We start from the raw sequence: 14,091 nt of genomic DNA, 5'->3' as shown, positions 1-14,091 counted from the left end.
TGGAATGGCATCTTTCTACCTTTCCTTATTCTCCCTACCAAAAATGTATTATTTCACATTTCTCAGTATTACATTTCAGCTGTCACATGTCTGCCCATTCTGTCTGCCTAGATGACCTCAAAGTCTATTACTATCCTCCTCAAGGTGGTCACTACTGCAAAGTTTGGAGTCATCCACAATGTATTTATCTAGGTACTGTTTTTATAGTTAAGAAAAAAAGAACTGGAACAGACCTCTATACCTGCTGATTTGCAATGTGCACCGAGGGTGTATTAATGCTTACACAATGATATATACACGCGTCCTTTGTTTGAACAGAGGGGAGTACGATAGGATGAGAGAAGAATTGGCAAACGTGGACTGGGGGAGCGCGTTGGAAGGTACATCTGCTGAGGAGCAGTGGAGGATCTTTAAGGAGATCTTTCTTGGTGCTCAGCAGAAATTTATTCCGATGGTCAAAAAGGACTGTAGGAGGAGAGGTAATAAGCCGTGGATAACGAAGGAGGTGAAAGAAAGTGTTAAATTAAAAGCGGAGGCGTTTAGAGTAGCTAAGAGTAGTGGGCGAGAAGAGGATTGGGAGAGGTTTAAATGTCAAAGATTGACAAAGAAGTTGATAAAGAAGGGTAGGAGAAACTATGAAGCTGGGCTAGCGCTTAATATAAAAACAGGATAGCAAGAGTTTTTATAAATATATAAAAAGGAAGAGGCTGGCTAGGGTGAACGTTGGTCCTTTAGAGGATGAGAAAGGGGACTTAGTGGTGGGGGATGGGGAAATGGCTGAGGTCTTGAATAACTTTTTTGTTTCAGTCTTCACGGAGGAGGACGTGAATAATTTGCCGGATGTTAGAGATGGAAAGGTGGTAGGACTGGAGGGTCTCGATGACATTACTGTTACTAGAGAGGTGGTGCTCGACAGACTGGAGGGGCTGATTGTGGACAAGTCCCCAGGACCGGATGGAATGCATCCGAGGGTTCTGAAAGAAATGGCGGAGGTGATAGCGGATGCCTTGGTGGTTATTTTCCAGACGTTGCTGGATTCCGGGGAAGTGCTGGAAGATTGGAAAATGGCTAATGTTACGCTGCTGTTTAAGAAGGGTGCCAGGCAAAAGGCGGGGAATTATAGGACTGTTAGTTTAACGTCTGTTGTAGGTAAAATGTTAGAATCCGTCATCAAGGAGGAAATAGCGAGGCATCTTGAGGGGAATTGCTTGATAGAGCAGACGCAGCACGGTTTCGTTAAAGGGAAGTCGTGTCTGACAAATTTACTGGAGTTCTATGAGGATGTGTCTAGGGCGGTGGATAGAGGAGAGCCGGTGGATGTGGTCTTTCTGGATTTTCAGAAGGCGTTTGGCAAGGTACCTCACAAGAGGTTATTGCAGAAGGTCAGGGGGCATGGAGTTGGGGGTAGGGTGTTAGCGTGGATAGAGGATTGGTTGTCAAATAGGAGGCAGAGAGTGGGGGTCAATGGGTGCTATTTGGATTGGCGGATGGTGACTAGTGGAGTGCCCCAGGGGTCGGTGCTGGGGCCTCAGCTATTTACCATTTATATAGATGATCTGGAGGAGGGAACCGAGTGTAGGGTGTCGAAATTTGCTGATGACACCAAGATTGGTGGAACGGCAAATTATGCGGAGGGTGTGGAGAGTCTGCAGAAGGATCTAGATAGGCTGGGCGAATGGGCCAGGAACTAGCAAATGGAATTTAATGTTGGCATGTGCGAGGTGGTCCACTTTGGTAGGAATAATGGTAGGAAGGATTATTACTTACGTGGAGAAAAACTGCAGCAGGCGACGGTGCAGAGGGACCTTGGGGTCCTTGTGCATGAGTCGCAAAAACCCAGCTTGCAGGTGCAGCAGGTGGTCAGGAAGGCGAATGGGGTGCTGGCCTTCATAGCGAGGGGGATTGAATATAAAAGTAGGGAGGTCTTGCTGCGGCTATATAGGGCATTGGTGAGGTCACAGCTGGAGTACTGTGCGCAGTTTTGGGCGCCGTACTTACGCAAGGATATTTTGGCCTTGGAGGGAGTGCAGAGGAGGTTTACTAGGCTGATGCTGAGTTGAGGGGGTTGAGCTATGAGGAGAGGCTGAATAAATTAGGCTTGTACTTGTTAGAGTTTAGAAGAATGAGGGGAGATCTCATTGAGACGTTTAAGGTGATGAATGGGATGGATAGGATAGAGGTGGAGAGACTCTTCCCACTTAGAAAGGATAGTAGGACTAGGGGGCACAGCCTCAAGATGGGGGGGGGGGGGGGTGGTTTAGAACAGAGTTGAGGAGGAACTTCTTCACTCAAAGGGTGGCGAATCTCTGGAATTCTCTGCCCGTTGAAGTGGTGGAGGCTACCTCGCTAAATATTTTTAAGACGTGGGTTGATGGGTTTTTGATAAGAGAGAGGATTAAGGGTTATGGGGAGAGGGCGGGAATGTGGAACTGAGCCAAGACAGATCAGCCATGATCTTATTGAATGGCGGGGCAGGCTCGAAGGGCTAGTTGGCCTACTCCTGCTCCTTTTTCTTATGTTCTTATGTTCTAACAGTACAAAGACGCCGCATTTGGAGCTGAATTTAATCAGCTTATGTAGCATAAGCCAATTACACATTAGACAATCTTGAGTTAGGTGGGTATAAAAGATTAGGATCGGATGGTGTTCCTGAATTACCATGTGACAAATTACAAGAGGTAATACAGATAGTAAATTTAATACAGGTTAAGTTCTTAACATTGGAGAGGAAGAAAAGAATTGCTAGTGGTGGTAGAAACAGCCACATTATTCTGTCCCTTTTTCTTTTAAACACTAACGGCAAAGAAAAATTCCCAGAAAGTCAGGGATTCCCTTTAGTAAAGTGCTCTGGCAGTGAGGACATGGACATAACAGCTATTGGTTACTGGTAAATCCATAGTCAAATCCTCATTTGAGAAGCTGTATTTTGTTTTTAAGAATCTGAAAATAAAAATCTGGTATTACTAAATGACTACTGCTGCAAACAAAAAATTGGGATATGGTGTTATTAGCTAAGCCAGCATTTATTACCCACCTCAACCTGGAAAAGGTGATGGTAAGCTGCCTTCTCAGGGTGGCACACTAACAAATGAGGCAGCAATGTTGGCTCAATGCCAGGGACCTGGGTTTGATTCCCAGGTTGGGTCACTGTCTGTGTGGCGTTTACACTTTCTCCCTGTGTCGGTGTAGGTTTCCTCCCACATTCTGAAAGATGTGCTGGTTAGGTGCATTGACTCAAGCAGGTGCTAGACTGTGGTGACTAGGGCAATTTCAATGCTGTGTTAACGTAAGCTTTACTTGTGACCAATAAACTTTACTTTTTCTCCTCGAACCATCCATGTGTTTAAGAACCCCACCCACAAAATACCAAAGCAGATTTTAATGAAAATAATGTCATCCTTACCCAATTTACATGTCTTACCAGTCTGCTCAGAAAGGACAGTAGGAAGGGGGCACAGCCTCAAGATAGGGGGGGGGGGGGGGGGGAGCAGTTTAGAACAGAGTTGAGGAGGAACTTCTTCACTCAAAGGGTGGTGAATCTCTGGAATTCTCTGCCCGTTGAAGTGGTGGAGGCTGCCTCGCTAAATATTTTTAAGACGCAGGTTGATGGGTTTTTGATGAGAGGGGATTAAGGGTTATGGGGAGAGGGCGGGAAAGTGGAATGAGCCACGACAGATCAGCCATGATCTTACTGAATGGCAGGGCAGGCTCGAAGGGCTAGATGGCCTGCTCTTATGTTCTTATCCTCAGGGATGATATTCAACTGTCCCAGTAAACCACTCAAATTGTGCAAGTCAACAATGGAAGGATGATAACACAGCCTTGCAATTAACTCTCCAACACCACTTTTCCTCAAAGTAGAAATTCTGTTTAACTCAAGAATCAAAACTCCTTCCTGACATCCAAAGGCTTTGACAAATGTCCAATCAACTTAAGTTCCGAGAATTTAAGTTTGGTTCACTATTGACACAGATAATTACCAGTGCAATTTCACTGGAAACCTGAAAAACTTCACAAATGGTTGTGAATGCAGTTTCTCTGGAACTTCCCACTGAGTTTACAGCAGGTTATTAGAAGAACTTACAAGCAAGCTCCATTCCAGAATTTACTTTGAGTACTTCAGCAACTCAACAAGGCTCCTTCAAGAGCCCTTTCCAAATCCATGATCTCTATTAGCCAAAAAGGGCAGTGGATACATTAAACATCTTCACACTCTATGCCATGTACCATTCTCATTGGAACTATAGCCAACATTCCTTCATTATCCTGGAACTCCCTTCCTATCAGTGCTGTGATTCACTGCAGTAGTTAAGGCAGCAGTTCACCATCACCTTCAAGGGCAATAGGTAATAATTTCTTGCCAAGGATGCCCACAATTAAAAACAACAATTATGTGCAAAGATTGCAGTTCCAACACATCTCAGTGTGGAATTCATTTGTCAAAATATGTATAACTCAATGTTTACACAATGGGGAAATCACAATGCTGCCAACACATGGCCAAATTTATTTTGCATTGCAGTGATGTATTTAGAACTAGCAAGCGCATCCAAAAAAACTTCATTAGCATACACATTCTGCTGTAGATTACAAACATAAAATGAGGAAAAATAATAAATACAAACTCAAAGCACAGACATCACAAAGGGAGTTGAAAAGAATTCACAAAAAAATACAAGGCTAAATATGACAAACATCTTGTACAAGGTGTAGGAACAAGAGATCACTTCCAAAACAGAATTTGGCTCAAAGTGAAATTCAGAGGAAGAAACAAATCATTCAACTGAAATTAGACAAATTTAAAATTGGTGAGTTTTTAATTTAATATCATGCACAGTGAGAATTGCTGCACAGGAAGGGAGAGTGATGCATGATTCCTGCAGGATGTTGGAGTTGATAGATGCCAACTCTTAACAAATACATCTGTCAGAAATATCCCCACCCCAGAACATGAGGTGACAAGATGATGTCAATGTGGTTTAAGATCCAAACAGAAAAGGGAGGAGAAATTGGTACAAAAAAAAAACACCACATTTGAAGAGGGCCATTCAAAAGAACGAGCAAGATGAAGGGCAAAGCAAGATAAGGCACAGACTGGTTTATATGGGAAGACAATAATTGAGTGGGGAATGAACTGGTGTTCATCCGAACCTCTATTTTTAAAGTCCAGAATCCTGCATTGCTCCTGTGGGCAGAATAGTCACAAATGCTTGGAAATTGTCCTCAATACAATGCAAATCAGTGATATGTCCAAAAAACCCAACACACATAATAGCTCCCAGTACTGTCTAATATCACACCTCCTGATGTGCGTTAGAAGACAAAAAAAAGGTTTATGACTGCATTGAAGTTAACACTGAACCACAAACCTTCATAATTTACTAGATATTTGTGCTTTGAGTTGTATAATTCTGGAATACTGAAATTAATTCTGGAATTCTGAAATAAATCTGTTGAGTGATAGATTTTGACAAAACAAGGATAAATGTCAAACTCTGGGCTAATACCAGTGTTGGTAAAGTGTCACCTGACTTGAATTGAGGCATTCAAGTCAGACAACACTGACCTATACAGGAAAGCCAGATACGATCTAAGGAGATCCATCAAAGATACCAAAAGACAGTACCAGACCAAGCGAGAGTCCCAGGCTAGTCACACCAATCCTCAAAGTCAAGGTCTGCAAGATATAACAGGCTACAAGATGAAGGTATGTAAAGTCATCTGCTCCAACTCACCCCGCCCAGATGAGTTCATGCATTCTGTGCCCGTTTTGAGCAAGAGGTCAGCGAGAGCATGCCCTCCACTCTGGAAGCCCTGGATGAACCTGTATCTGGGGTCACCACTGCAGACGTCAGAGCAGGTTTCTAAGGTCAACCCACAGAAAGCAACAGGCCCAGATGGGGTACATGGACAAGCACTCAGATCCTATGCACATGAGCTGACAGGAGTATTTGCAAATATCTTCAACCTCTCTTTACAACAAGCCGAGGTCTCTATTTGTTTCATGATGACAACCATCATCCCAGTACTTAAGAAAAACCAAGCAGTGTGCCTTAATGACCATCAGCCAGTGGCTCTGACAGCTATTATGGAGAGGCTAGTCATGGCACAAATCCATTTCAGCCACAGCTCAGCCTTCAAACACCATCATCACAAAACTCATCTCCAAACTCCAGGTCCTCCCTGTGACTGGATCCTGAATTTCCTAACTCATAGACCACAAAATCAATAAAGGACAGGCAACAACACCTCCTTCACAATCAACCAGTGCCTCAAGGCTGGGTTCTCAGCCCCCTACCACACTTTTTATACACCTATGACCGTCTGGCCAAATTCACCTCCAATTTCAATTTTCAAGTTTGTTGACAACACCATCATAGTGGGTTGGATCTCAAACAATGACGAGACAGCACAAGAATGAGAGAAAATCTGGTGAACTAGTGTGGCAACATTAATCTCTCTCAATGTCAACAAAATGAAGGAGATTGTCATCGACTTCAGGAAACATATGTCCCTGTCTACATCAATGGGGACGAAGTGGAAAGGCTCAGGAGCGTCAAGTTTAGGTGACTTGATCACCAACTTGTCCTGGTTTCCCCCCCCCCCCCCTCCCCCCGCCCCTCCATGCCAACACTATAGTTAAGAAAGCCCAATGTCTCCAGTTTCCTAGAAGGAGAAGCAAAGTTGGCATATCAGCCAGGAATCTCAGCAACTTTGAGGTGCACCATAGAACACAGTTTCTGGTTGTATCAGAGTTTGGTGTGGTTCCTCCTCTGCCCAAGACCGCAAGGAACTACAAAAGGTTGAGAATGTAGCCCAATCCATCATGCAAACTAGCCTCGCATCCATTGACAATCTACACTTCCCACTGCCTCGGCAAAGTAGCCAGCATAATTAAAGAACCCCACACACCCAGGACATTCTCTTCCACCTTCTTCCACCAGGAAGAGGATACAAAAGTCTGAGGCCACGTATGAACTGACTCACGAACAACTTCTTCCCTGCTGCTGTCAGACTGTTGACTGGATTTACTTTGCATTAAGTTGATCTTTCTCTGTACCCTAACTATGACTGTAGCACTACATTCTGCACTCATTTCCTTCTCTATGAAGAGAATGTTTTGTCTGCATTGCGTGCAAGAAACAATACTCTTCACTATGTTAATACATGTGACAATAATAAATCAAAATCAAAAATCTTCCACATCACCTCAATGCTAAAATCTCCCAAGGTGTGATGATTTTTCAAACAGTGGTCTGCTTTCAAGAGGATCAGCACTCTTAAAGATCACACTTCTTCCACAAATGTAACTTTAAGGATAGCGCAATTCATGACTGAGGTCACTGGAATCAGACTCTTCACTGCTTTATGAATATGGTCTAGGAAAATTTGCTGCAGGATTTGATGCAATGCACACAATGCTGTGCTGTGACTTGCACTGTCCAACTTGAATTTAGATTTGTAAAGCTACAAGGTGTCATTAACAAGGAGGATCCTGTACATCCTTTACAAAATACCTCTTTCTCAACCTGCCCTGCTACCTTCAAAATGATTCCTGCATTCCTCTTTAGATTTGCAGTCTTGCATTTCCTTCTGACTAAAATGTGTTCACACTGCACAGCATTAGATTAATTTCATCTGCCCACCCATTTGGAATTAAGCAACTTGGAATGTGGGAAGCTGGTCTGGTGACAAAGCACCATTGCAATGGGATAAGGTAAAGATAACAAAACCTGGTTTTCTAAGGCAAGAAGGATAGAATAGCCCTTTTGCCTTAGAATCTTACATCTGAAATACTGGGCTTGTTTTTAGAACAGAGGATTACATCAATACTGCAGCAGCATGAACAATTGAAAGGAAGGAGCATACTGCTTACAAAAAAAAAAATCAGTGGATTCCAAAATCACCTTCTCAGGCAGTGTCTCTTGATTGATGAGGACTTGCTTTTAGTCTGGGTTGGTGTATTCAGAGTCAGGAGAGGGCTAAAAACCCAATCCAATCTGCAGACTGCCTATGTATTCAACAATGGAACATCCGTAATCCTCTGGAGCAGAGAATTCCAGCAGCTCAGTACCAAATGATTGGCTCTGAATCCTGAGGCTGTACCCTTGTATTTTAGATTCTCCAAAGGGAACAATCTTAGCTCTATCCTATCAAGCTACTTCTGAATTTTAAGTGTCCAGAGAGAGAATGTAGCCCAACTTACAGTTTCTCATCACAGGATGATTTCCTTATCCCAGGATCAGGTTAATGAATCTTCACTACTACTCATGATACAAGTATATCCTTCCTTAAAATGTGAAGGCCAAAGCTGAACACTACTTCAGATGTAATCCAAATAAAACTGCAAGATTTTATATTCATGCTCTCCAGTCCTCTTGCAATAAGACCACAGTTTGCCTTCCTGATTGCTTGCTGCATCTGCATGCTAACCTCCTGCATTCCTTGTGCCAACACACCCAAATCTCTGATCAACACTACCAAGTGTCACCTTTTCAATTATATTTTGCTCTTCTATTCTTACAACCAAAGTTATCAACTTCACACTTCCCTAAATTGTACTCCATCTGCCATCTTGTTGCTCATTCTATATCTTTGCAGTCTGTCCTCTCTACAACTTTCCCTTTCCAATTAGCATGATATCACCTGCAAATGTAGACATTACTCTGTCTCTTCGTCCAAGTCATTAATGTAGATTATAAATAGCAGAGGTCTAGTACTAACCCTTGAGGCACTCCACGATTCACTGCCTGCCAACTTGAAAGTACTGTTTGTGCCCACTGTTTTAACCTGTTAACCAATCCTCTATCCATGTCAATATAGTACAAATTCCAAGAGTTCTTATTTTACCCATTAGCTTTGTGTGGCACCATATAATATGCTTACATTTCCAAAGAGCATTTGATATTTACTGGCACCTGAGCAACATCTTCAAAAAAACTCCTGACTTGCTCTAATTGTACCATGCTTGATGTGCATTGTTAAGACTTTGCTAGAGCTAGCATTTTCCAACAAGAGATGTTTGAGTAGCTGGCCTGTAGTTTACTGCTTTCTTAAAAAAGGGTGCAATGTTTGCCAAATTGCAACTTAATGAGACCCTTCCAAAATCCGAGGGAGAGAAAACAGTAGCCATGCTTCTAATGGCGATTAGATCTTAAAGATGCTTTTTGTGAAAGAATGTTTTTTTTTTAAAACTTTTGTTAATATTACCTTACCTGTCTCTTCCTGTTTCTCTCTGCTTGTCTTTATCTGCATCACCAAACTGTTCCAGTACTTGAAAATCTAGTGTAACCACAATGGGTCAAATTGTCTCCATATGGTGCTGTGAACTGCAGCAATTTCGTGATTAAACCTCACAGGAATGCTGCAGTCAGAATGGTTGCATTGGATCCAACCCAACAGGTGTACTGGCAAATACAACTTTGACATAGCTCTGGCTTTTGAATTAAAGATTCATACAACTCATCATTGTTGCAGAAGATTAAATCAACCAACAGAAGGGGAATTTAATTTACATTTTTATCAGTGAATAAATGCTGGTCCCTCAAAACACGCATAAAACTCAACTTTGTTCACCTCGAACAGCATCTACCAGATTAGAAACTGCTGGAGAAAATAATCAAAAACAGAAACTGCTCACAGCCTCTCTCCATAAAAAGTTGTCCTACCCATGCTAAACTAGCATCAGGTCTTTATGATTACTATGCTCATTGACCTACATTTGCTCCAACATTTAGATTTTTTTTTAAATCCACATCTTCACCTACCTCTTTCTATCTCTATTTCCTCTAGTCTTATGATCCTCCCAAATATCTGCATTCTTCTGATGTTGGCCTCCTGAGCATGTCAGCTCCTTCATTTGCTGAGACCACAAGATTGGAATGCCCTCCTTTAACCTCTCCACCTCATTCCTCCACACACACGTTATTGTTTCATTAGTGAAGTGAGGAAACCATCTCAATATTCTATCCACCAAGGATAATAGCTTTTAGGAACTTGCTGCGCACAAATTAGTTATTATTTTCCACATTACAATTCATGAAGTTGTAACCACCACTTTGACATCAAGGCTGTGAAAGACATCACACAAATGCAAGCTTCTGTGTGTTTCACCACCCATTATTAAAGGTGCTATGCAAACAGTAATGTTGTTTCTGCCTCTAAACCTAAAGGGGCAACATTTTTCTGTGATTCTACATTTAAGACAGATTAAAAAAAGGAGCTGTTCAAGCTATTTTTTCACTCCAAGTTCAGATTTAAGAGGTAAGGGAGGAGTGCAGACCAACAAAAACTTCCAATTCAAATAAGATCACTTGCATTTTGTTTGCCTTCTGTTCTTTTCAGCCAAGGAAATTTTCCTTCAGTCAGCAAAGTCCCGAGAGCAATTCTACCATACAATGGTACGCTTTGTTACAAAGAGTTCAGAAAAACATTGCCCAAGTTGAAATTCTGAATGCTCAAATTCATGATCATTTTAATTTGGTACTTGACAAAGATCACTGACTCCTTTAGAAACTGGCAAAATATGCCAAGTAGATCTTTGCTTGCTGCTATTGAATTATACTTCATTCTCAACTGAGTATCTTATTGTGATAAGGCAATTGATTCATATCAAATCTTTTAAAGCTTAGCTGCATAATGGGCATTATGTTTTCATTCTGCAGATATTTATCCCTGCAATGCATAGGATTATATAAACGTAATTGTTAGCCACATGATTTACCATCTCAAAAAAAAACCAATATTATAATAAATTTTATAATAGTAAGTATTGTAATGCTCTGAATGGATTTCATTGAGTGTTATTTTAAAGACTATCCATTCTTTTAAAAATGGTTTATTTGGGGCAAGTTATTTTAAGTGGATGAAGAAAACAATACCATGTTCTCTTCCATAAGAAGTGAAGTTATAAAGCCAGTGTTTGAGACCAAGCTCAATTCTAGAGCAGATTTAACTTTGTTTCATTGCAACTCTGGTTCATTATCGATGAATTGTGGACAGCATGGTGGCACAGTGATTAGCCCTGCTGCCTCACAGCACCAGGGACCTGGGTTTGATTCCTGGCTTGGGTCACTGCTAGTGTGGAATTTGCACATTCCACCTGTATCTGCATGGGTTTCCTCCCACAGTCCAAAGATGTGCAGGTTAGGTTGATTGGCCATGCTAAGAAATTGCCCCTTAGTGTCCTGGGATGCATAGGCTAGAGGGATTAGTGGGTTTAACATGTAGGGATATGGGGCTAGGGCTGGGTGGGATTGTGTTCAGTGCAGAATTGATGGGCTGAAGGGCCTCTTTCTGCCTTGTAGGGTTGTATGATTCTATGAAATAAACTTAATTGAATTTTTTGTTCCCTACATTCCTCCCTCCACCCAACAAGTTCCAAAAGGAATAAGCTTATGTTGCTTTTCAATTATTGCTGGCTAATTATCTCTACACCACCACCTCCCTCAATTATCTCTGGTCAGTGGTAATAAGAAAAGAAATAGGAGCAGGAGTAGGCCATCTAGCCCTTTGAGCCTGCCCCACCATTCAGTAAGATCATGGCTGATCTGAAGTGATCAGTTCCACTTTCCTGCTCTCTTCCCATAACCCTTAATTCCATTGTCTATCAAAAACCTACCTACCTGTGACTTAAATATATTTAGCGAGGTAGCCACCACCACTTCAATGGGCAGAGAATTCTAGAGATTCACCACCCTTTGAGTGAAGACGTTCCTCCTCAACTCCGATCTATCTTGAGGCTGTGCCCTCGAGTCCTGCTATCCTTTCTAAGCGGGAAAAATCTCTCTACCTCTACCCTATCCATCCCCTTCATCATCTTATACATCTCTATAAGATTCCCCCCTCAGCCTTCTAAACTCCGAGTACAGACCCAGTCTATTTAGTCTCTCTTCATAGTCTAACCCCCTCATCTCTGGTATCAGCCTAGTGAACTCCTCTGCACACCCTCCACGGCCAATATATCCTTCCGCAAGTGTGACGACCAAAACTGCACACAGTCACTGCCACTGCACACAGTGATACTGTCACTGGATTAGTAACCCAGAGACAGCGTAATTCCCTGGGAAACACTGGTTTGAATTCCACTGTAAAAAGTCTGACAACACCAGGTTTTAGTCCAACCTATTTATTTGATAATATACTCGCAAGCTTGCGAGTATATTATCAAATAAATAGGTTGGACTAAAACCTGGTGTTGTCAGACTTTTTACTGTGTTTACGCCAGTCCAACGCCGGCATACCCACATCTTGAATTCCACTACCATAGATGGTGGGATTTAAACTTAAATGAAAGTATCTGGACCACTGTCATAGAAACCAAACTGGCTCACTAAGTGCCCTTCAGGGCTTATGTGCAACTTCAATCCAAGTGAAGGATGACAGGCATCCTTCCCAAAAAGGACATGAGAACTACAGGATCCCTATATAGTGTAAAAAGAGGTCATCCAATCTGCTGAGTCTGCATCTCCTTTGTGAAATAGTAACCCACACAGACCCTCTCTTCCTTCACCCTATCCTTTTAGCTCCACACATTTACCATGTCTAACCCACTTAATCCACACTGTTGGGTTTTTATGACAATTGTTGATTGCTTCTTTATTTTGTAAGAGGAAGCAGGGATAATCCAAGAAATTGAAGGCCAGTGGCAGGGAAGCTACTGAGGGACAGGAATGTGAACATTGGAAGAAAATGGACTAGTTACTGACAGGCAGAATGGTTTTGTATGGGGAAGGTCACATCTCACCAACTTAATTGAATTTTTTTTTGAAGAGGTGACAAAGATAATTGATGAGTGAAGCAGTATGGATGTAGTTTATATGAACTCTGGTAAGGCATTTGACAAGGTCCCACATGGCAGACTGGTATAAAACTAAAATCACATGGGATTCAGGATGGGCTGGCTAGATGGATACAGAACTGGCTTGGTCATAGAAAACAGTAGAGATGGAAGGGCATTTTTCAGAATGGAGATCTGTAGCTAGTGATGTTCCACAGGGATATAAACAAACAGTCTGGGGAGAAAATGAGTCATCTGATTAGTAAGTTTGCGGATGACACGAAGATTGATGGTGCTGATAGTCTGGGGATTGACAGAGGATATAACAGGACATAGATTGGAGACTTGAGCACAAATGGCAGCTTAAATTTCATCTGGACAAATTTGAGATGATGCATTTTGGAGGATCAAATTTAGGTGGGAAGGAATAATAAACGTACAGAGGGATCTGGCATGGAAGTCCATAATTCCTAAAAGTGGCAACACAGATGGCTAAGTGATTAAGAAGGCATACTTGAGGCAGGCATCAGTCAGCACAGGCCTGGAGAGTCAAAAAGCTTGATCCTGTGCTGTACTGGATTATTCTTTGCCTTCATTGGCCAGGACTTGAGCAAGGTTTCAAGGAAATGTACGAGGCATGTTTTTTTTATACCCCTGTACACAGAGGATGGTGGGTGCCCAGAGCTCCCTGCTGGGGTGGTCATGAAAGGAGATACGATGGTGACTTTTAAGGGGCATCCAGACAAATACACGAATAGGGTGGGAGTAGAGAAATATGGTCCTTGTAAGAGTAGCAGGCTTTAGCTCAAAGCCCTAAGAAAATTCAATCGGGCAGCATGGTCGGTGCAGGCTAGGAGGGCTGAATGGCCTGTTCCTGTTCTGTAATTTTTGTTATGTTGACAGAGAAACTAAGCTGAAATCTGAGGGAAAGAATGTTGAGGCGTTACATTGTCATCTTTTGTGACCTGCCTTGGAGACATGGACAAAAAGACTGCAGATAAGCTGGATGCATTTGAAACATGTACATTCCAAAGTAGCACAGTACAGATGGAGGTGGAGATCTATGGTATTCAATCTTCTGGGAGGAGGATGACACCAATGAACAATTTTTTACTTTTCAGATAAGAAATGACAACAGCATCATTGGAGGTTATTGCACCCTAAAAACATTGGATTGAGAAAGATTTCTTAAAGTGTCAGTTATGGAAATGGGGTCTTCTGATGAAGAAAGCAAGATAAAATTGCTTAGTTATCAGTTGTTTGATGGTTTCCCCCTCATCTCCCCCCTGAATATTTGTCAATTTACAGAATTC

At 42.1% G+C, this 14,091-nt stretch overlaps 1 protein-coding gene across 1 annotated transcript in view; it reads right to left on the bottom strand.

Annotated features, from left to right (window-relative positions):
* LOC145345232 (EH domain-containing protein 3) overlaps positions 1 to 14,091 on the bottom strand; it is an 84,810-nt gene that overhangs the window by 52,995 nt on the left and 17,724 nt on the right. The window lies entirely within an intron of this gene.

Source organism: Carcharhinus amblyrhynchos, chromosome 7, assembly GCF_965287045.1.
Source record: "Carcharhinus amblyrhynchos chromosome 7, sCarAmb.v2.hapA, whole genome shotgun sequence".
In the NCBI taxonomy this organism is placed as follows: Eukaryota; Metazoa; Chordata; class Chondrichthyes; order Carcharhiniformes; family Carcharhinidae; genus Carcharhinus; species Carcharhinus amblyrhynchos.
This window is presented reverse-complemented; position numbering and strand designations above follow the sequence as displayed.